This window comes from Helicoverpa armigera, chromosome 3 (assembly GCF_030705265.1).
Source record: "Helicoverpa armigera isolate CAAS_96S chromosome 3, ASM3070526v1, whole genome shotgun sequence".
In the NCBI taxonomy this organism is placed as follows: domain Eukaryota; kingdom Metazoa; phylum Arthropoda; class Insecta; order Lepidoptera; family Noctuidae; genus Helicoverpa; species Helicoverpa armigera.
This window is the reverse complement of record NC_087122.1, coordinates 5222108-5247980: the sequence shown is the minus strand read 5'-3', so window position 1 is coordinate 5247980 and position 25873 is coordinate 5222108. Positions and strand designations below refer to the sequence as shown.

Sequence of the window (25873 nt, the reverse complement as noted above, 5' to 3'; positions counted from 1 at the left end):
ATACTTCAGCTTTCACATCTCTTTTGCAACGTGCGAATATGTACCTGCAAAATGGAGTACATTATATTGACAAGGGTCTAAAAATATAAAAGGATTTGAATGACGAATTTATTATGTAACTAGCTTCCTCCCACGATTTCACCCGCGTCCTGACATACTTTCCTTATCCGTGCGAACGTGTGTGTCTCACAACAATTTCATTCAGCCGTTAAAGCGGGATAGAGGAACAAATGTCTAAACCCTCGAATCCCCTTCCTATTCAGGTAATCTTTATTAAATAATGGCTAAAAATAATTTTCATCAGCCTTTTTTATTGTCTCACTGCCGGTCTCCTCTCACACAGAGAAGTATTGAGCGTAGACCACTAGGTGGCGGACTTAACAATATTTAATAACTAGCTTCCACCAGCGGCTTCGCCCGCGTGTTGTGTTGATAAAAAGTAGCCTATGTGTTAATCTAGGGTATCACCTATCTACATACCAAATTTCAACCAAATCGGTCCAGCCGTTTTTGCGTGATTGAATAACAAACATTCATCCATACATTCTCACAAACTTTCACATTTATAATATAAGAATTAGGAATAAGTAGGAATATAAGTAGCATATTTGTTAATCGTGACATTAAAAATGTTTTAAATCAATAAAGTAATGACAAATACTTACAAATATTCCCAATCGAACCACCCACTTCACAAACAGACGTCATGTTCAAAGCATGCAATGGAGCCATAATTGAATTTATTCGCCCATGTGCTAATTAATTTGAATGACTGACTTAATTAAATGTTACCAGACTTTGTACAATGTCCAGAATGTAATTAACTAGCTGCGGTTCAACTTTTTATTTAAGCAGGCATTATGGTGGCCTAGGTAAAGCACCTACCTCTAAAGTACGAGTGTGGTTCGATTCCAGAATAGGCAAGAACCAATGTAACTTTTCTTAGTTATATCCACTTTCTAAGTGTTTTGAACATCAATGATTAAGGAACGTGAAGGAAAACATTTTGAAGAAACCTGGACTTGTAAATTCGCCTTGAGCAAGAGAATCCTTCGCTATGAGAAGTAGTCTGTGCCTTGCAATGGGACCAAAAAATCTTATATTAATTATCTATATGATATTGTACCCCGGTACTCGCATACGGCTTCATCGGTACATTACGGTGTTTATTTTCATTTTCTCAAGAATACTCGCACAGGATTATAAAAGTACGATTATACAGAAGTGTATAGAACTTTCGTAGCAATAATAAAACCTGAAAGCGGTTTTAGCTTGAAAAACCTCGGCGTCGCATTGGCGACCGCAGTTTGTTGTTGTTAGAACATTTATTTACTTTCCCCGTTGCTCACTATAAAGCTGTTTTAAAACTACTATACCTATAGACTCGGGTTTTTTATCCGGCCCATGGCTTAGAAATCAAGTATAATAATTATAGCAAAAAGGATTTTTTTGTGTGTTTGTTTGTGTGTACCCCAAAGGCTCCAAAACTACTGAAACGATTTGAAAAGTTATTTCACTGTTGGAAAAGCTACAATATTCCTGAGTGAAATAGGTTATATTTTATTCCGGTACGGCTATTCCCTGTCATTCATTCACGAGACATGGGTGAAACCGCGAGAAAACGGCTAGTTATTATATCACAGGTCTTTCATGTGAAAAGCTTTAACCAAAACATCTTACAAGGTAGAGCATTACGGAGAACATTAAAGACACACCAAACATTTGCAACGATATCAATTTTAAGATAACAACAGCGCTCTATATTCTCGAATAAATGATGTAAAAACAGGAGACGGGGGAGCGTAACATAATTCTGCGTGTTCCGACGTCGTGGGAGCTCCGATAAATCTAATGTAAACACCATCGCGCCGCAGATAAGATATGAGAAACAAACGAGGAAATGAATCACTATTTATTACATTTTAATATATCGACACGGTGTAGGGGAGTCTATATCGTCATGGGATGAATTGTGAAACATCTTAAAAGTGAGAGAAAAAAAGAAATTCTGCGGTCTTTTGGAATGTGATATGATCAAAAGATTTGGAACGTAGATGCAGTTAAGATGTTGTTTTTTACAAATGTAATTTTTGCATGAATAACCTCCTTTATTCATAACATATCACCCTAGAACGAATCCTTATTCGCGTAAAACAGCATACCTATGTATGCTCGTCTCCATACGACTTTTACGATTTACTCGACACGACGACACTCATAAATACCATCTCTCTCTTTGCTGAAAACACACAAAACAAAAGTGAAGCGAATTTTCCGTATTCAGTTTAGAATTTTACACGCAGAAGTATCCTAAGTGAGATGGGCAGACATAATTATCGAATGTCAGTTGTAGGTACGAAGCTCCGCTCTCGACTCAGGTATGCTAGGGATGTGTTGCATTTGCGGGCATTCCGGCCAAACTGGTACTACACTAGAGATTGTGTTTGTTCAGAGTGCACCCCGATATGTTGGTTCATTTTACTCGGTTTACTCTAAACAGATTCGGTAACTAAAGGTTATTGAGTTCTTGGTGTGGTTATAGGTATTGGAATTTTGTGTACAGCGGGGACTTTTAATTAAAAATAACCGACACATAGCGTGGTTATCATGGATGCAAAACTATTTACACAAGCAGGTGAAGCTACCTTAACCAAGAATAAGTTACTTATATTCTATATTTGAACCACTCTCAATACGTCGTACAAAACTTTGTATAACCCGTGTGAATTCTGCATCTTCAACGTCTTACCAACCAAACATAACCTAGAATTTAACACATGTTTAGCTTACGGAAACAAAACACTACTGGCTACTACAAGTTCACATTTCTGCCACTGACAACAATTCTCTCATTGCATTACACACGTCAATTGTTTTACCCCGTTTTTGTCTTTCAAAGAAACAGTGCTTGGGTTCGTAGTTCGTACTATATTAAAATACAATTTTCAATGAAATCGATTGTTCAGAGAAAAACCATCACGCTTATTTTCCTCGAACGCTTAGTCAAAATGTACGTATCTACGAGGTAACCGATATTTAGCTGGTACCGTTAAAGTTATAATGAAATTAAAGGAATACGTATTTAATCTTCATCCAAGGACAGAGGGAAACTTCGTTAATTCTGGAAAATTCCACGAGGAAAATCCCAAAGCAACAAACACCTATTATTAAATGGGTGCAAGTGGTATAAACATCCGTACCATGGTTTCCTATGAGTAGTCGAGCTGTATTGTAAACAACTCAAGTTTACATGGCTAAATTGAGAATAGGGCCAGACGAATCAAACCTAGACTGCTGCGTCATTGTCGACTAAATAAATTGTTATTTGATGGACAGTGACTGGTTTCTTAGGTATTGATACGGATGCAAGTTGCTACATTATTCATAAGAATGTGAAGTCAGGAGGATTTTAAAATGAAAATGGACTGATTTATTAAGTATTTCTAATAATTTTTAATTTTTCTCTTAGAATACTACACTGCATGTTATAAATAAATATTCAATCTGGGATTTCGATATCATTTTTAATTTCTTTGCGTTATTTTATACAAATTAAATATTAATTCGTGCTTGTAATTTAAAAATATTTATTCAACCCAGCAAAGCGAACTGATTTTCAAACCGAGCCAGTCTTGTTTCTGACTGTACTCAAGCTGGTAATCCTTATGTTTTCAAACGCGGATAACTTATCTCATTACCAAGCGTCAGTAAACTGCAAAGCGTCTAATTATCAGCAAACTGAACTCGGAAACTCCGTCAAGCGAGAGTCAACCTCTAAAAGCTAAAACCTAGAGCTGTTCTAAATACAACAACCACAACTAAATAGTAGCTTTAACGAGTTTTGTATCGAACCAAATAAAATTATAAAACGATAATATAAATATACATGAGCATTCGTAATAACCCGATGGTTTTAAAGAATATAAAACATGGGAAAGTAATGGGAAATCGATTTTGTCTTACATAACAGAAATAAATAAGAGGGATGAGAGAGGGGACTTAACGGTTGCTTTCTGTCAACATGTGTTATGTATGCATGCTGCGGTGAAGAGCGTTATTTCACAAAGAGAACTTACAAAATAATATTAACAAAAAATTACGCCAGGTTCGTGAAATTACACTACTTCGGTAAATATTCAAAGTAACTGCCAATATTTCGAATAAAGATACTCGCAATTTAAGCTTCAATAATATTGTTTTTGTAAATTAAAAACGAAATATTTCAATATACATGTACGAAATTGAGCGACGAAATAATCTTCCCATTTGCAACGAATAAATAATACATAAACAAAGCGTTTCGTATTATTGCAGAGTTAATTGGACGAGCTCTAAACAGGCGGTGTAAACGCATCCATTTGTTTTGACAATTATAAATGACGCATTTCATTATAATCGAACGGTGCTAATTATTTCGGGTTACAGCTGAAAATAATTAACTGCCATTACAAATACTTAGAACCTGTTTACGAACTTTAGATATTATGTGGTGTATAAATGACTGAATCACGGCTCGTGTTTCTATAGTTTAAGTTTATATTCGAAAAGTACGTAATAAGCATTTCAAACGTAAGGCATTTACTAAGTATTCATTCATAAAAGTATCTAATTTTCATTAATTGAGGATTGGATTTCTGTTCTATTGAATTGATTCGCCTGATTCTCGCTCAGCTAATCCCAAACGTGATACCGAGCGAGTCATGCATTCTATTCCCGGCTGAGTAGTGTTATTGTGTTATTCCATCGGGAATTTCTTAGTAGTATCCCGGAGTTCGGGATCTGAGCCCCGTTGCCATACAATACAATGACTGGCAAAATGTGGGTGTAGGAAAGGATAGAGGCCACGTTTGTGCTCGAACCTTCGAGGAAATGGGCTTGCTATTATATGTATATTGTTTAATTATGCATGTTATATCGTATAAACTATTATTAAAATTATAAATAGCTACACTTCTGAGTAATTCAAATACTTACTGTTGTTTGCCCCGTCTAAAATTACGTAATCTGTTTTGAAGAGTGAACCTCTCACCTATTTGGGCGCTTCAATAACAAGTACTTGCTATATATTGCTGATTAATTTTAATTATAACACGGCACAGCGTGGCCTGATTTATAGCCTGTGTTACTAAGTCGGGGTAATTGAAGCATTACTTTGAGGTAGGCAGGTTTACTAAGCAGCTTAATCAGTGTCGGCACCTTGTTATTATGGTTAATGACTTGTTCTAATTCTCTCTCAGTAGTGCTCCAAGTTTTCGAACCGACTGCATCTAAAGCTGGGTACTCACTTAGAAGCGTAGCACGTAACGTATCAGATACGGTATCAAGCAAGCCGCTCGCGCGTGGAGCGCTGTAAGCTCGCAGTGACCCGCCGAGTGGCGGTTTCGCTGCGAACACAAAGACGGCTCGCAGTGTGCTCGTGAGGACCGTGGACGAGCCGTACCCACTTGCAGGTTGATACCGTATCTGATACGTTACGTGCTACACTGCTAAGTGAGTACCCAGCTTTATGAAAGTTTAATGTGTAAGAATCTAAAGTTCCTTAATAGTCGAGGATGAGGTATGAAGTTAAATTGCCTGCAGTTAGGATTAATTGCCGGATGGAGTTATTTGTGGCACGTGTTGTTGATAGTGAGTAGGTTAAGTTCGTGTATGAGTGATTATGACCTTTGAATGTCGTGAACTTAAGGTTGTAAGGTCACGTTGAATGGGTTCGTGTATTTAAATATATAAGTTTATGTAGGGTTTTTGTGGCATAAAGTTTGATTTATGACTTATGTAGGACTGACTTCAAATATTTGTGTTTATGATCTGTTTGGTAGTTGATTTAGGATTCTGATGTTCTATTTTAGTTTGCAAATTTGAATTATTAATTTCAGCATTATTTACAAAATATTGTTACACATAAAAAGACACACGTAAACAAGCAAAACAACATTTTACGATTTTTTTTATGTTTCGTCAAACGCACAACATTTACTGACCTATAACTTTTAATTGACAAACAAATTACACACAACTTTACAAAAGTAAAAAAGGTCATATTTTTTGGGATTCTCTGGGTGTTGTGTTAATTGCGCTATATAAACTTTTACGTCCAATTCATCTTTATTTTCGTACACATTTTTATACGTTCATATAATCCGCACAATAATTCGGCACCATGTGTTATAGGGAGCACGTTATCTCCAAATGAACGTTGTATCATTTCAAATGAATTACACCAACTGTTAACGCGATACAGCCTGTGAAGGTTTTGTTAATTTTATTTTCGGCGCCGCTCAATTCGCCCGCCCTTGTTTTATTCAAATTTGATAGCAAAACATATTTCATACCGAAACTGAGCTTTCTAGGTCAAGCGATATAAGCCAGATGATAATGCCTTCCACCACCGGCGCGGGCGACACTAAGTGGACCTCTAAATAATGCTGCTTGATTAACAACCTTCAATTTAATAACGCCTGTATATTTTTCAGTTTACACAAATCTGTCTACGTTGTATCTTCCGTAAAGCCACGGTCGAAGGAAAGGAAAACGATCTTCACAAAAACCGATCATTCCAGCGTTTTAAGCAATTGATTGAAATCCGGATCGGATAAACACTTGGTGATAGGTTAAAATGGAGATTCCTCCTTCTAATCTCCGAGCTTGCAAATTGAAAGTCTGATAGAAAGACGTACTTATAAGACGAACCTTTGTAATGTTACTTTCATGTCAAGCCTCGGGAAAATTTCCTGCAACACAAATATTTGCCAATTTCTTACTTCGTCACTTTTAAAAACAAGCTTGTTTATAAAATAACGCTGCTATCAAAACATCTTTGATGATCCTGTATTTTTGAATTCTCGTTGAGTATTTTTTGTAAAAGGTAAACAACAAGGTATAGTAAACTTGCTAATCTTAATTGAACACTATCAAAAAGTTTTCGTACCACTCATCTGCAAGTCCGCAGTTATATGCCTATATGCCTGCTACTGAATTTCAAACCATTTCAAAATCTAAGAAAATAAGCGGCTACATTTGAAAGCGAGTCAAACTGCCTTCCCTTTATCCGGCTACCTAATGGTACGTAAAATTTGTAACCGTTTCGAGTACTACGGCTACGACCGCGGTGCTACGAGCGTAGTACTTTTGTAGACCGTAGCGCTACGCTGAGTGGGGTTACTCGTTACTTCGAATGTAAGCTACGTAAAATAAAATTGGTCGTTTGAAGCAGTTTAGTAGATGTAAGTAAAAATGCTACGGATATTGACGGTGCTGCAAAAGATGACGTAGAAAATATGGAATATTAGAAAGGAAATATGTTACCAGGTGGTGGTCTAGATGCAATTTATTGGTACTTATGCAATTTTCTCTTATTGCTTTCAGTGAAATGGTAACAGGAATAGTAATCATTTTAAAGGCTTCTCATACTGAAAATGGGCCACCAGTTAATACTGTTATAGATGCTATTGCGAATTCAAATAGTACGTAATAGGTACGATGTTGAGAGCTTGCTTATTGAATATCTAATGGATCACTCCGCTTAGAAAATTATAAGAATTTAACTTAAAAATCCTACATTTTTAATAACAATTAAAACGTTCTTAATTCTGAATACCGGGGTTGACCTACTGGCCTCTTTACCTAATTTAATGGTATTACTTCCTTGACAATATTGCCATTAAATTAGGCTTTGTCAAAGACATATTAATTAAAATTTTGCGGATTACTCAGAAGGTTAACACCTACTTTGCCCTTATCCAGGTGTCATAAAATTGAATATAAATCCGAACAGTAAGACCGTTCCGAGGAAATTCCGCGAGTTATAAATAAAGACTGAATTAATATTAGTCCTTTCTCGTCTCGAGTAATAAATTACAATATTACGACCCATAATTAACGCCAAGTGTTCGGCTTTTATGTACAGTAGAATCCGGATATAACGACCTTCAAGGGACCGACGATACTATGTCGTACTAACCGGACGACGCACAAAACGGACGGATTATTTCTTAAGTACATAACTTAACTTTTACATACATAAATAACTTACGAATACATATTATTATCTGCTTATGTATAAAAATGAATTGATGTTCGTTAGTCTCACTAAAACTCAAGAATGGCTGGACCGAGTTGGCTTATTTTGGTTTTAAAATGTTCGTAGAGGTCCAGGGAAGGTTTAAACGATACGAAGTTTGTTGGGTCAGCTAGTCTTCTTATATATAAAAATGAATTGCTGTTCGTTAGTCTGACTAAAACTCCGGAATGACTGGACCGATTTGGCTTATTTTGGTTTTAGAATGTTTGTAGTAGTTTCATCTATACTAATATTATAAAGCTGAAGAGTTTGTTGGTTTGAACGCGCTAATCTCAGGAACTACTGGTCCGATTTGAAAAATTCTTTCAGTGTTAGATAGCCCATTTATCGAGGAAGGCTATAGGCTACTTTTTATCCCTACTGGTATGGGAAGTAGTTCCCACGGGATGCGGGTGAAACCGCTGGCAGAAGCTAGTATACTAATAAAACTGGTCGGCAATTCAGTGTTTTATTAGGTACTTAGTTATTATACATAGGTCACAAATGTTAGCGTTGAGGATAATAAGAGATTTTAATTGAAATCACCCCTTTGGGTTCTGTCAACATGAATATGTTAGAAGAATGTTTTATTTAATGAGGGAATAGGTTTATTTGTTTAGGAGTTCCAAATTATTATGGTTTAAAATTAGACCTTTTGTTTTTGCACGTATTTTTGTGTGGGAATGTTATTTCCTTTCTAAGGATTACCTCGTAGGTTTTGGGGACCCACGCACAGTTGATCATGGATTTTGTATATGTAAACTACAATTATTAAAATTTGATGTGGAAATAAAAAAAAAGAGTTAATTTTTGTAGCAGTTCGGTGTCTAGATTACAGAACATATTAATGAAATATATTCAAAACACCTTAACTTTACTTAAGTACACTTTTTCCCGTAGTTAACTGTTTTCTACTTGAAATAATTTAAAGCATTCATATATAGCACAATTTTGATGGCAATAGCACAGTATATGTATATTATGGTAGTAGCGCAACAGAACTAAGCACGAAAGCCCTACTAACCCAAAAGTCATCAAGTTAAATTTGCCCACGCACGATAACAGTAACCAAACCTAAACAGTGGCCATTGGTACCCATCCTATTTCAATTTGGTCCTAAACACGGAGTAAGGAAAGATGAGCGGAGATATCATAATGCAGGTAGGTCAGCAAGACGATCCCGAATGAGGTTCGGGCTCTTTCACACATTTGGCAACTCCTTTGTTAGGGTTCCGTACCCAAAGGGTAAAACGGGACCCTATTGTTTTCGCTCCTCTGTCCGTCCGTCTGTCATCAGGCTGTATCTCATGAACCGTGATAGTAAGAGAATTAAAATTTTCACAGATGATGTATTTCTGTTGCCGCTATAACAACAAATACTGCAAAGTAGAATAAAATAAATATTTTGGGGGGCTCCCATACAACAAACGTGATTTTTTTGCTCCTCTTTGCTCGATATCGTTAAAGATGCTTGAAATATTCACAGAGTACGACTCCCACTTGGCCGGTTTTTTCTTCTTCTTTTGTTTTTCTTCCCCCGCACATCCGCATTTTGGCGCGCTACGTTCTTAGACTTTCCGCTATGGCACCTCCGCTAGTTATTCTGTTCTCCATGGTCCTAAAGTACTTAGCAGCACAGTGCTATCAGATTTCCGCACCGTTTCGGTATTTGTCGGTGAGGCGGGATATCACATGGAATCTCATTTGGATTTCAAAGTTTGCATGAGTACGCAGTGTCGTCCACGGTAATACCGTTGGGTTGAACCTGCTCTGGTAATTAACCGTTGAGCTTGATCATGCGAGTTTAGACGCGATTCAATAATAGCCGCATGATGTTGGTCTTTGTGAATTGTTTAGCTGATACTGAATTTTTGCCTGAAAAAAAAAACACGATTTGAAATAACGTTACGGTAGGGGACAGAACTAAAGTTTACAGAAGAGAAAGAATAATAAATTCTTCAGACTTATTTTTTAAATTATTAAAGTGTCTAGGAAAATTTTAATTGAGATTTTTAATATACTAATCAAGACGATACCTACTTATATGGGTAGATAGATGATATAGGTTTTTTAAAACTTGAGTCTGGTGACGCTGAAAGTGTCCTGAAATATAGCTGAAAGTAAATAATCTCTTTTTTCATCCTCATTTTTGGGTCGTATTTTGCACGTTTTAATTCCTATTTATAATACGTTTTTAACGTAAACTCTCGTATTTGTTTATAACAGACACATAATCCTACTTTGTTTTTCGCGTTAAATAAAGATCAGTTCACGGAATCCAAAATTGTTTGTACAAAATTAAATTTAGCGGAATTACAAAATTCGCTTGAAACGTTAAATTACGCACGATTTAATATTGTTTAGAATGAAACACGAGGACTTACATATTATTATATTCATCTCAGGGTAATGTGAAGCGGTACAAAGACACACATGCATTGTTTTCTTTGTCTTCAAAAGGAATATTTGGGATGGAAGGAAAAACGACACGTTCGCGAAAACAGAATGTGTTACGCCAGTAACGTTTTAGTGACGTTGTAAAGAAAAGGTTCGTTTACGCTTAGTTTTACTCTCGCGGTTATGCTAAGATGTTTCCTCTTCACATAAATATGTACCAACATACGTATAAATACGAGAATATTCGTGTATTAAGGTAAATGGATGTATGCGGATGAGAGTTCTCTACGCGAGACATCGAGACGAATTTTCAATATCAGTCCTTCTCCATAATATGTTCGATATTTTATTATACAATTTCATTGTTAAGGTACGCAGCGAAATAGAAAACAATAGTTTTTGTTTGAATATTTTATTCACAAATAAGTAGCATGTAATATAACGTGCTTATGCAAGATTTGAATATGAACAAACTTGCATTGTTGTAGCCATAATAAAGATTGCAAGTAACAAAACCTTGCATACTCCTCTGTCGTCGGGAAATTTCAGACTGCACAGTTTTTTGTTCGCGCGATATAATGTGTTCATAACAAGAGTTTTGACATTGTTATGGAAAATGACACGGAAACGCGAATTTACGGCTTGTTTCACCCTCCTGCAGGCGACGAACGACTTTCCGACTTTTAACATTTCTTGCAAACTGCGCCCTTGTTTGACTTACATTATAAACATTTGCGACTTTAAAATAACTTTTAATTATCTGGAAGTTTTTAATTCTCTGGTTACGTAACAGTTACGATTGCGAGCTTTATCTGGGATCTCTGGATTGGGTCCACATGGCGTCGTGTTTGGGGTTCTTTATCGTAATTACTTTTGGTCAGTGTTTGCATTAGTTAGCAGAATGAACGATCGATATAATCGGGTCCCAGAGATTAGATGTCCGTCGTCTGCATAATAAATTAGAATCAATAAGCAAAACCCGATAGAGATGGGTCTGGAATGGATTCACTCTTTGTTTATTAAATGGGTATGGTTATCTACTCTGTGATATATTCGGTATTTAATCAGAATTGCGTCTTTCCCAGCCTATTGTTTCCTCAAGTATATTAATCGAAAGGGATCTGAAGTAGGATTTGATAGAGCTCCGAGAGGTTATAAGTGAGGGTAGTCGATACTTCACGTGGCAGGTATTGAATGTTATTCATTGGCATTTCCAGTGTATTGTTCAGATTAGCAGTTAATTATTACGTACGAAGAACTTGAAATGTTCTCGGAGAATACTAATACTCGTGTACTTGAGTGTACTGAACATAGATCCGCATGCAAATTGTACAGTTAACATTTATTTATAGGGAACAATGCGAGACAATGTTAAAATACGAGAGCTTCCGAAAAAGTTTATTTTAACCTGCTTACGCTTCTCCGTGCCTCTCTTGGGACAAAGGGGAAGTTTTTTCCGAAAGGTTTCCGTGGATTTTATTTCAAATACCCTGATTACTTACCATGGTGCTTCACTATGAATACATTTCAATATTTTTGCACAATTCTTTGGCAAGGGGATCTGTTGTCGAGTATTGTAACTTGATTCGCGATACTGAAGGGATTTGCAAGTTTTGAGTGGCCACTACAATGTGATTTTATTATATTTTAGTCAAAACTTTTTATTAGGAAAAGGTTGTTGACCATTGACCTCAATGTTGATTGAGATAGAAACGAGCTACTTCTAAATACAATAACAGTATAATTAACGTTATATAAACTGAAGTCTTTATTCAATATGAAAATGTCAAACCGTTAATTTAAGTCCAACGCCTACTAATTGAATTTTTACTAATTAGCAACACCCTCTGTAAAGAAACGATATTATTATTAAGTTATTTACTCAAAAGCGTCTCTTAAAATTCTAAAGAAATTCAATAAAGTACCGCGTTTGTTATGGACATCAGAATTTTATATAGTAAGTTTTTATTTTATCTTGGTTGCTAAGAAGTGGGCGGTAAATATGATATGTACCTTTTTATTATCACATGGCCTGAGCTAGTAAAATAACGTATGTAGGTACATTATTCTTATTCTATTTCATTCAATGAAAAACCTAGGTTCATCATCATTTCAGTGAGACAAAATACCTACAGCTAGAAGTAATAAAATTCACAAGTGCTAATAACGAAATGATTAAAATTAAGCGCCACGATATTTTTCCTTCATCGCGAGTATCTTCGGCGATACGTGACATGGTAACCTAAGTTCATAAAGGGCCGTTCTTCACACGTACGAGTGTCGGCCAAATAACGAAACTTATTTAACTCTCGCACGTCATATTATTGAACGAAGAATTTTCTCTAGTAATTAAGTAACAATATATCTGACCTCCAGACTTCAAGCCTCTATTTTTATTATAATCTTCACAATAAAGACGTAATTGGATTTCAATGCAATTCGATTAAGCCGAGCTGAATTCGTAAACGATGCTGTCAGTTGCTGGTGTCTCGATGCCGGCGACGTTTGTTCGTTTAAAGTGAAAACAAATCAACAGAAAATGCTGAAATCGTTTCTCAATGCCCGATGACGTATGAAATGGAGCTTACCAAGCAAAAGACAGTTTTCCTTTCATTCGAAATGCGTTTGCATCTGTATACAGATGAGGGTTATTGTTCCAACCCGGTGATGCGGGCGGGTCGGGTTCGGTCTAAAGCTCGACAGTGATAAATGTTTCATTTATTCTTCAGTATGCACACTGCCGTATTCCAAATCTGCTGCTCGAATTTTATTGTTTAATTATTTGTTCCTACCCTCCGAGTTTTTCCTTTCATTGGGTTTTCGTAACGTTGAATTATATCCACGAGCCTACGAGGTCATTCAAGGATATTTTTTCGTAAAAGTAATTTTATTAGATCTGAAAAATATTATATTCAAGCTAGCCCACGGCGGTATAAAAAGTGCTTTTAGCATGTTCTCAAATCTAATTTCAACATCAGTTGTACAAAAAACATGTTTTAATGTAATAAAAGTTACCAAAAAAACTAATCCATTACTTTTTCATTTCAGGTAAGAGTCTGCGTATGTAGCGTTAACATGTCGACAAAAGGTTGGTATTATATCACTAAAAAGCGAAAATTCTCGGGACCTATATCAAACTGAAAAGGTACAAAACTGTCTGAGGTGCTATATCATATTTTATCGTAAAAATGTAATTGCGAAATAGAGGCTCTGCTTGTAAATTATGTGCAAACAGCTGAAATAATGTAGGCGGCGCAACACGAGTGGCCACCGGGGACATATTGAGACACCGAGCCCTTCTCACCGCTTATTTATTGTTTATTTTTACTGTACAAGTGGAAATTGTTTATTACATTAACAACTTTTAGATTCAAACATTATTATCTAAAGAAAACAATAACAATAATTGAGGCACAGATCATCTAGGCATCACAATAAATTAGAATTCACTAAAATAAGTTTTCCTCCCAAATTCCAATTACGGACAAAATAAATATTATGTAACCGCAAGACCGTGGCCTTTGGTAATATGAAAGTCTAGAAAATTACATTATATCTAAGGCTTTGTCGTTAGGGACAAAAAATAATGTTACGAAAGTTGGGCATGTAATCTTCATTATTAAGGTGCTTTCTTTAGTAGCAAATCTCAAAATACGTCTTAGGGGACGTTTAATCAAAACGGAGTGGGGCACCTAGTACGTCACGGTGGAAATATAATGGTTTTTCCATTTTGCTTTATAATATTTAAAAGGCGGGTCGCCTGGCCGCACAATAACCCTGTCGACGTCACGTCACGGTCCTGCCATGATGAAAATAAATAACTCGCAACTTTACCACGGGATTATCCGTCACCATAAATAGGGATTAATAAGGTTTAATTACATGTCCTTTTTCGTATTCGGGTCCGTTATATATTTCCGAGCACGTACGCGGAATGTGCGCGCTCGTCCGCCACGCAACAAATGAAGCTTCGAAGTCGGAACAAACTTTCGACCATCGATTATACTTGATCTATTCGGTTTGTTTACTTTTATCTCGAGTTGCTATTCGATTATACGTAGTTATATCATGGTCAGTTTGCTCCAACTTTAAACTGGCAAAGGCATTTATTACTATATTGGAATACTTGAAAAACTTGGTCTGAATCTTCGAAACCAATATCTTTTTCGAAAAACGTATTCCTAAATAAAAAGACATACATAGGTACCAAGTAAAAAAAACAGACCTTAGTTTATCTATATTCCAGAATAACATAGGTGATCTACAAAGTATCCCTTATTTCCAAACACGAAGCATGATTTAAACACGAAACTATCAATAACCATCGAAACTCATCGTACATTCGGTATCCTCTTACCGAAACGTATTGTGTTTCATGTAAATATGCGGCCTGAAGAATGTGTAGGCAGGAGGTGCTTTCAACGTTACTCGGCTACGAACATGACTAAGAAATTCAATTCTGTTATATCCCTCGTACCCACACCAAGTATAGTGGGGGATCGCTCTAAGTGTAGTGCACATTTATCCTATAGTGTTTCACTAAGAAGTATTTCTTTGGATAGCGTTTAACCTCTTTTTGCGTAACCCATTAAGGTTGCTCTTACACTAGAAAATTCCAAGCACATTCAGTATTATTTTCACACCACAAACAAAGGCTGTTCTGTTTTATGAAATATGTACATATTAATGCTTTGTTTTCCCCGTTATAACCTTTTGTAACAGAGTAAATGACCCATAAGCTATCAAATGGACGTCTAGATCCTGCGAGAAAATTAGCCGTAAGGTATTTATGGTGATACATTATGTTTTTGTATTCTACGAACACAGCGGTAATAAAGAAATGCCTCTATCTATATTATTATTTACTGAATATTCCGTTACAGGTTTTATGTTCAATAAACTATTGTATTTTTATCTTGATAGTAAACACAAAAGCTTTGTAGATATCAAAGACAAAAGTCATGAAAACTGTTGTAAAACGAAAATATAATACAGAGCGAAATGTTGAACCAGTATAATAATTTTGTTGAAACACGTGCACCAAGTCTCCATAGTAGTTTTAAACATTTTGCAACTAGAAAAGAATTTACTATACAATAAACGTCGTGTATCGTGTCACATATTCGGTGTAAATTAAGCGACGGCTGTGGGCTTATCTCGCAGAATAGAGATGAGTGTCCCCTACACTGGGATTTGCTTGAATAAAACTTTGTTTCTGACAACCTCCTGAAACAACTATTTCATTTTTCAAATTGCTTTTTTCGCTGTGTCACTGACAAAACTTCCAAGAAAGGATAACGTAGTACGGTAATATTAAATGCTCAAGCTTGGCGAGAACGCTCAACTTGTGTATAATGTGTTTCCAGGTGTAATTTTTGTGAAAAATAGGCGCCTATTAAAGTGAGTTCACGTTGTTAAAAAGGTACATAACTCATAATTTAATGGAGAAGTTATTTTCACGTTAATAACAAGGCAAATGAGATATTGTCGAAAACTCTTTTGTTTAGCAAGAGCCTTAGGACATGGCAATTAAGTTTCATTGAGTGCCTGTTAAATTGCTAATTTACATTTAATGGATATGTATGGAGAGTTTTGGTACATTTTGAAATGTTGGTTTATATCTATGATTTAAAATACTTCGTAAACTTATTATTGCACATTAAACACAACATTATCAGTTATCTCGAATAATGGAGTTGGTTACTTCGTAGGATTTGCGGGCGCGTATCTGTTGCCCCGGAACTAATCAGATCATTATCAGACCCTTGGCACATTAATCATCTCGTAAGCCGAATCATAAACGTTGGTGGAGCGGTCAACCCGTGCCCGCGGTGATGGAATTCTTCTGCGGCCAGTGCGCAGAGCTTGCGAGTGGTTTAACTACGGCCAAACTTTGCGGTCAACCCTTATATTTTACGCGAATACCCCGATAGTAATTCACATAGCCTTAACAACAGTTTCACACAACTCACAAAGCTTTTGTTCCACCTGAATTATTGGCAATTATTTCGTATTTCTTTTAATTGAGCTCGTTAATATTGCTGACCTACTTTTATTGCGAGCGATTCGTGTTTTTCTTTTTACTCGAGAGAAAGAGAAATGGTAATATCAAATTAGTAAGACACGTGTAGACGATATTTGTATAAAAAATCTATATTAATAATTGAACATTGTATTATTTTCCAACAAATATACTTGAAAAATAATAAAAAGGCGAGTACATAGTATAGCTATACGAATATGAGCATAATTGATTGAGGTTTTATTAATTAAAGTAAAGTTTATTTTAAAAAAGCACCTTTTGAGCAGTATTGTAAACATGACAAGTTAGTTTAGTTTACGATTAATTAATTATATGCACGTACGTACGTTGATACTTTATCTAATTAAAATATAAAAGTTTCCCAATTAACTAAAGTTATTTTGCAATTATTAAAGTATTTTGAATAACAGTACATTAAATATGTATAATGTAATGTTTAAAATTATGAATAAGTGGTAATAAATTAAATCATTTCAGTCAAAGCTTAGCCCTAAGTTCAATACGAGATAACAGATCTACATCGTGGCAGTTTAACAGTAAGCATTATTTTAGTAAATAGTAAACATTGATCAGCTGAAAGTCACAGTTATAATACGTAAATGTGTCAAAATCAAAAGTCATTTATTCAAAGAAGGCTGAAAATCAGCACTTTTTGAACGTCAAATGTACAAAGTGTATCGTCAAACATAGCGATCATTTGATAAACGGTGACGACGAGAGCAAATGTCAAAGTATCATAATTAAGCCTCTAGATAGCATTGACATTTATACTTTTTTCAACTATTTCGATCAAAAGAAATACCCGACATATTTCAAAAATATACAGCCGTAAGGGATGATTCCAATGTTTCAGTGCAACAAAGTTATCTACAAAATTGTTTACCTACATCAATCGGATATTTATTATAATGATAAAGTACGTACGTACGATAAATAAAGGAATTCGAGGAAAAAGTACGATAAAATAAATGATGCATACTTAAGCAAATCGGTTCGATTAACTTTCTTTTAGAAATAAATTAGACCTTTGAAGTTGGCCAGACCTTTGAACAGTAATTTTGGTTTTATTCAACGCTGGTATCACAAAAGAATCGATTACGTAATCTTATTATTTAAGAGTGGAGATAAGCATTTGTTTTTATTTCTTATAACATTACTCGTCTTTACAGCGGGTTGCCTGATGTATCTGTCAGATAAAAATGTTGAACTGCCAACTTGAGCACTTAGTAATGGTACTTTTTTTGCAAAACGATAAAACCTTTTTGGTATTTTTAAGTTCAAGTACTCATTTACTCAAATTTAATTCAATGTGTCTATATTTTTTAGGAATTATACAAATATCAGCTTCTTTTCTTAATTTGGACACACTCAGTCAAAAGACAGTCTGCGGTGTTGTCGATCTTTGTTTAGAAGTAGATACGTGTATTAAATACATGATGGACCCTAAAAGAGCTTAGTTAATGTAGCGTATTATCCTCTAATGTATTTCGCGCCATCCCTGGAGTTAGTGATTGGTAACCAAGACCATCCCCCAATTCTGTGGGCCACCAACGCTATTATCGGAATGTCTCCCAACGACCAGGAATGCTGCTGGCTCAATAAACAAATATATAGCTATATCTATTAAACCGATCCCTTGTACTATTCCCTCATAATCCGATTAAGTGGAAATTCTCTGCTCCCAAAACTCATGTAAAATGAATCGAGCAAAATTAAGCAATTTTATTTTATTTTTAGACTTGCACCTGCTCCTTTTTAAATAATTCATCTTTCAACTTCAGTCTAACAATACATTTATCTTCAAAATCTCTTGAACCCAGAGTTCAACCTCTTACGTGATCTAGAGATAACAAAATATTTTTTTTAAATTAGGTGAGTTCGGATCGCGTAGAATTTTCATATTTAGACTTAAGAATAAGAATAGGCGTACATAATTTTCTTTCATGCATAATTTATTTTATTTTGGCGTTTCTCTTCAGTAGCGGCATCTTTTAGTGAATAGACTTCAATAGACTTTCCAACGAATGCCTAATTTTCTCCCTTTCCTTATTTACTCATATTTCTAGTTGCTATTTTAATTAGTTACCGTAAAGAGCTTTCTGCGTCATTAATTGAATATTTCTTAATTGCCTTCATTTGGCGCCTGAGTGCTTGATGAATAATTAAAGATTGAAGTTTCTTGTCAAATATTACCTACTCTAAAACATCAATCTCTAAAAAAATTAACAGCATGTAATTTAATTTTCAGGTTGAATTTACCTCTGTTGAGTGTGCGTTCACCTCGCAGGTTAAAAATACACACTCCTGTATAACTTGGACATGCTATCTCCATCGTGAATCCGCCGCTTCACGATATATATGGGATCTTTCTGGACCTTACAATCTCCCTTTGCATGCATAATACGTAAACTTAGTGAATTCCCTCCTCAGCGAATATAAAGTTACGACACCAGACCGAGTTACACTGCCTTAAAGTCTGATTGAACGTCTTCCAATGGAATATACTTCGCATTTGTTTAGATTATCCCAAGTAATGGCGATATAAACTTACCGGCTTCCAGAAATTGGTCGTATAAGTAGTTTATTATTTGTTCCCCGCGTTTATTGGATATAAAACAAACTGAAATTGATGTAGTTGATATATATTTAAATATATAGGTATTTTATCAGTGCTCGGTATGGCCTTTTTTATGATTGCCTATTTCGTTTTCGGACCTAAGTGAGTTTGATGTTTCCAATATTTGGACCGCATTCCATTTAGGATTTTGTAAAGCTGCGTGTTTATCATCTAAAGTCGAATAAACCAGTTGTCATTACTTATATTCCTCAGTAAGAGTATTTTACAAACATTTATAGCGATGAAAGTTTTAAAGTGCGGTGGCATTATCTCGCTCTTGACCAAATGGTAGACGTTAGCGAATGTGTTCGACGTGGGCACGGTATATAAATCACAAAGTTGAGAAAGCGACGACTTCCTTAACCAGTCGAGTTGCCAAAAGGCTGCTGTTTAGAAATAACGAAAAAGAAATTTGTTATTTTACGCCCTCCAGCTATGGCTTTCTTATTCAAATTACAATTCGGGCAGAATATTGTATTTTTCTTATGAAAAAAGACATCGATATAGCATTCTGTCCCTTTCAACATATTTTTCCATAATTCCGTATGAAATTAGTGTAAACTTTTAACTAGATCAAACTTTTAAGTCTTGTTATAGTTGGCAAACAAAGGACGGACATTCCATCTATCTATTAAATTATAAATCCGCTCTAGTCCCCGCATCACGCTAGGTGGCCATGTTTAAGTTAGCGCTTTGTTAGTGTTTGCATCGATGACCGACAACTGACGACCGATGCCATGCAACTCTCGCTCACTGTTAGCGCAAATGAAAACCGATGCTTTGTTCAACCACCACATGTTTATATGCCTACCGAGATTTACTGAAATCCCGTGACGTTTCACTGGGCGGTTTCGGCCTGAATTCACTAGAAGTATACCCCGCAATGCTACATTGTTAAATACAGCTCGACAGGTACATCGCAGGTATCTGGGGGCACGTAAACTGTACAATGTACGGACCAAACCACGCTCCCAAAAGGATGTCCCAGGGATTAAGAGAGCGGACAGATGGAGTAATTTCAACGAAGGATTTGTGTCCGCTTCTTTGTTTATAATGTAGGCGGTGTGAGGTTACAATATGCATGTTTGTGATTTGATATTCTGTTCAGGTAGCAAACTAGAGCAACGTTAGCGTTTATCTGGGAATATTATGTACACTGGGATGCAACAAATGTGGGCATAAGCGTCTTGGTTCCCGGGCTCCGTGTAGCGCCGTAGTGCCGTAGATCCGGCGGCGTGGCACCTCAAATAAATCTTGCTTTGTCCGACGACATTATGTATGCTAACGTCGGCCATTCCTTTGCTTGGTGAGCTGAGCGTTGCGGCCTCATTGTGTCCTAACTGGCGACTCTGCTCAGAGCCTAGATTAGTACGGCGTTGTAGCGCACCCGCGAACTTTTTAATAATGAAGTTGAACGTCTTTGTTAAGAACATTATATGGGTGTTATAAAGGATAGCTTAAGATTTATGTCATGGGGTGGAGCAACAAAGTCTTATGACTCGTCAACAGTATAAAATCCTTTGTGACATCATTTTTGCTAGGGCTTTATAGGGTCAAAAACGAGTGGTGACTGGTAGTAATAGTAATGATAATTAGATATCTGATTACATATATCCACGGACCGTGTTTGTTGTGTATTCCCTAGGGCACGTGGCTAATGTTTGAGATCAATGCTCTGTCATGTTGGGACATTTACAAATAGTAGTCGATACTAAATACGTTACTTTGTACTGGACAACCTGACAGGCTGACAGTACATATGTACGTACCTAAGTGTTAATGGACACAACATATCAATAATATATGATAATAATAATATATAATAATAATAATATTCTCTTACAAGGTTTTGTTGTTATGTGAAATAACTAAGAAGGTTAACAAAGTTCACGTTACTTAAAAAGTATGAAAGGCACATCACTTAAAATTTCTTATTTTTCACAAAGTTCAATGACTCTTCTTTTTCATTATATTATTCGACTTACATCTGATATCAAAGAACTTTAACATTGAACATTTAATAGTCGGTATTAGAACCGCGCTGTTTGAGCAGAACTAAGTTTGCACTTATCGATGCCAATTATCTCGAGTTGAGATTTAAATCCAGACACGGTTGCTATGCATTCTTCATTCCCGTGTGGAATATTGGCTTTTAGAACATTCGAGAAAGATCTATTAATGTTGCTTTATTAGATGTTTCTAGTTTATTCAAACCTTATTGTGGGCAATATTAATTGTTTACTCATCAATTAAGTAACCACAAAACTTGCTGAGATGAGGGTTAACAAAATAAGCTCCCGTCACCCCGTCGGACGCCCCACGTCCAAGCAAGACGTATATTAAAGAAGTGAGTCCTAAATATTTTCCCGTGGAGTGGTTAATGTGGTAATAGTGCGGACGGTCGTGCGATCCGTCGGTTCGTGCGACATTTATTGGCCCGCCGGCCGACGACCGACGCCGACATTGACGGACGATCGCGCCGAATGCGAAACGAGACTTATTGGCGACAATTTTTCAAAGTCATCCGATGCACGCTTGATACGGACGGCTTCCTCATTTAACTAGTTTTACAAGTTTGTCGAGATTCGCGAAGTTAGCCCCCCTCTTGGTCACATTGTGATGCCTACAAAGCTAGAATGCTCTAGAGATTATATTTTCTCCTCACAGAAATTAAATTATCCTCGTCGTTTATAAAAGCTTTAGAGAAAGCTATGTTTGCCGACTGATACTGGCTCGCAATCCCTCATTTTCTCACTTTCCTTAAGTCAATGTTATCCGACGTGCCCTAACGATTTTCCTTATTTGTAAAAACTGTAATATGGAATGAAATCGATTGCTCACTCATGCGGGGAAGAAAATAATGATGGTAATGATTCGGAATGAATTGAATAATCGTTAATCGACCAGAATTCAGTATTGTGCCTTTGTTTGGAGAAAAAAACATGATTTATGCCTGACCACGTACTGCGCACAGATTACTAGTGCTTAGCATGAAATATTTGATAAGTTTCCACCCCTCTAACCTGATCTGTAATAAAAAAAATTGTACCTAAATAATATTAAAGTGATTTATACCTAATTATGATAGAAGAAGATCAAGGCTATTTACAATGTAAGTGCGTACACAAAAATCATAGCAAAACTTGGCTCTTCATTTTAAATAAATACCCTTACGAAGTAGGTACTAGTTTCCAAACTCACTTACCTTACCACCCTGGAAATCTTTAAAATTCAAGTAGTGTACAAAGAGACAGATTTAAAAGTAAATGCCTTAGGATTGGTCATTAATTAACACGTTCCCCAGAGTCAACTTTTAGGATAAACATAGACAAAAAACTGTTTAAATTACAAAAAAAAGTTTTTGTGTCTGAAAAGTTTCCTCTTATCCAAATGGTTTTCGGATTAACGCGGGATAACAGAAATAAGTGTTGTGTAAAATACGAAAAATGTAACACATGTGTGAAAATAAAGTATATATGTATGTATCTATTATATAAATGTGTATGTTAAAATGGAATTTCGGTCTACCGAACGCACCATTATCCCATTTCAGGGATTACCTTTTACTATCCACTTTTTGCGGTGAAAACGTTTTTATAATTTTTCCGTGTTACTATGTTTTGCTTTCAAATAAAATTCAAAGGCTGTGTAAAAGCACATATAGCGTTTACTCTGCTAGCACTTAGGTATTGTTATTTTTGGAATCCTATTTCTAATATAATTAACAGATGAAAAAAATACTTTAGTTTGTACGATGTTTTCCTTTTCCATTCTGTAAAATGTTATGGAAACAATAGAATCATTGGAAATTAAAATCACTATAAATTTATTTTTAAACTTTGACATTAAGTTTCAGATGTATGTTTGGCTAAATCTTATTCCCTATGAAAGATTTTACCTATTGATATTAGATACATTCTTACATACATAGGTATCAACTAAAAGCTCCTAATAATTTAGCGTAGGAAAATTTTCTTCCACAATTACGAACATATCCCTTACATAACAATTATTATTGTAGTAATCGCTGTGAAATTACATCCTCAATTATTCCGAGAAAGATTCTAATATTTGCGTAACGACTTGGTTTAGCTTTCAGGTTAGCATTACCTACTGAAATTCATAATAATAACATAGTAGAGTTACCTACGATACATAGGTAAATAATACCTACATTATTTTATTCTTTGCTTATTTTGATATCATATTTACTTACTTGAATTTTGTTTATTTTAATTATTGGCATGTGATAGCGTGTAATTACATTTTAATAAAATTCTAGTAATTAGATATTTTAAATAGGTACCAAAATTATTTATAACAAATTATTTTCTTAATATTTTTATGTAAATAATATACCTACGCTTTGGTTTTTAAAGATGTTCATTATTAAAAAGTTTTATGATACGTATCTGATTACTAAAGGCAGTTTTTCAGCTGTAATAAACCCATAAAAGTAAAGCTACTATACTATACACATGGATGAAACTATCCACATGGCTTGCCCTCAAGGGAAACAATGTAATTTACAACACACGAGCACTAAGCCGGTCTAATTAGAGAATTTTGTTGTAATACACCACTAATTGCAGTGCATGCGCTCCGTACCATATGATCGCATCGTTAATATCTAAAGGAAATTACGAAGCTATCTAAACCGAAGACTATACTCACCAGGGCTGCGGGATTGTTCGAAAGAGCAACCACGGTTCTGGTACACAAAAGACTCCAGTAGAAATCTTCTTCTTCTTGTCCTTCTTAGCTTTTGTCCACTTTCCGTATCTTTTTCTTCCAAATCGCTCTGTCCAGGACATCTTCCTCTTTAAATTCGCAGGTTTTAATATCTTTCTTTACAATACTCATCCACCGCAGTTTTGGCATGCTTCTGCGCCTTTGTCCTTTAACACAAAAGGCTCCAGAAGGAACATGGTGGGTTTTAGTCAGTAAAAGTCTAACACTAGCACACGCTGCACCCGCACAGATAATCATTTGATGATTTATTTATTTATTTAATACACTGTGGAAGACTTACAGCTAAACAAAAACTAAACAATAGAAGGAAGTCATAGTCGACAGAGAGCCAATTAGAAGACCTCGTATAATATCAGCCTAGAAATAACGTGATCACACATCAGTGCACCGTTTTTTGAGATGATGCTGTTTCATAAAAATATAAAACGAACTATACGCACCAACATCACTTCTATTACAATATCTGCTTGAAAAACAGGAAAGAAAACAGTATTTTGTGAACAGTGTGCTTCACTCGCAGTAAGTGGGTTAAGGGTGCTCAAAGCGATGGGCGTCACTGAATGCATTAAACCATATTCACAAGCCTTTATTGCAGTTTACGCAAACTTGCTTTGAATAGCTTTATTTTTCTTCAAACTCTTTGCTTGTTTGACGGCTGGAGTTATTTTTTGAACAATGGAAAGGACTTATGTATATGTTGTTATTCTTATCTTTTGCAATAAAGTAAGAATTTAGAAGTCGATAAAAATTGAGTTTTTTGTTTTGAAAAGAAAAATTGGCTTTTTTTTTGTAGCTTACCACGTGAGTTTCGGGTGAATATTTTTTAAATTGTTTTATTGCGACAATTTATTCCATATTCTGCCGTTATTTTTATTTTCTCTGTGGTTTTGAATTTTATGCCATCCTCCCAGTAACAATTGCTATTAGGACCATTAATATTCTGTGTAAGATGAAAATAACTACAAAAAGAAACTTGAATATCTTAAAATAATATTTATCAAATACCACATTGTTCATGGCTTTGTGAAAAAATATTTAATCTCATACCTTTCCTGGACATTTCGGATATTATTACTTCGTTTATTAATGAATCCGTTTCCTACTTTCCGGGAACAGCGAGCTCATTCCCGCGCTCAGAAAATATCAATTTTCCGGGAACGGGAACCAGGAAAAGGACCTGTGTAGACACATATTTTAATTATGAATACTATTGTGACGAACCTGTTTTCATCTAAAAACTAAATTAAATTAAATGTAAATAAAAAAGCTCGTACTTTACCATTTACTCGAGTCTTTCAAATTATTTAATGTTTTGATTTTGACCTGGTTTGAACTACCTACTCTAGACTTACTTACCTCGTCTTCGGCAATTTGCTGTACAAAATCGGGTCATTGCGTAACGATCATGCTCTTGCCCCCATCCATCGAACCTAATGAAAGGATATGACTACAACTTGTTAACTATGTGATGTCGAGCACCGTATAAATTTGGGGTTGGACCGCCTCCCCCAGAACCAGTAATTAAACTGTAAATTACCGCTAAGTGCAGACCCGGCTTGAAGGTCGTATCGGCAGTCTCTCCCAAGAATACCAATGAACCTGGGGTCGTAATCAAAAATTTATTCGACTGCCTACAGGTCGGAACATACACGTGAAACTATTCGGTATACTGTTTTATATAGACACGTCTTAATCCTAAAACATTTGCATTACTTATTAATGAAAAGGGATGTTTATATCTTCACTTGTTTTTAACCTCGAACCTTTTAAAACTTTCACTACTCCTAAGGCCCATAGCACACGGCGTTTTTTAAACGCGCTGACGACGCGCAGAGAACGCGCGTATACACGATTCAAACGAGATTGGATCGCAACCTTGTAACTTAAGCACACGGGGCGATTATAAAACCTGCCTCTTCTGCGCGTATACGCGCAGGTACAGCGGTAAGACGCGCTGTAGTCGCTCGTACCTTTTGCGTTTTGATCAGAGACTCCTCTTCTTCAG

General features: G+C 35.8%; 1 protein-coding gene across 8 annotated transcripts in view; it reads left to right on the top strand.

Moving 5' to 3' along the window:
* Positions 1–25873, top strand: part of LOC110383871 (low-density lipoprotein receptor) — a 175712-nt gene that overhangs the window by 33269 nt on the left and 116570 nt on the right. The window lies entirely within an intron of this gene.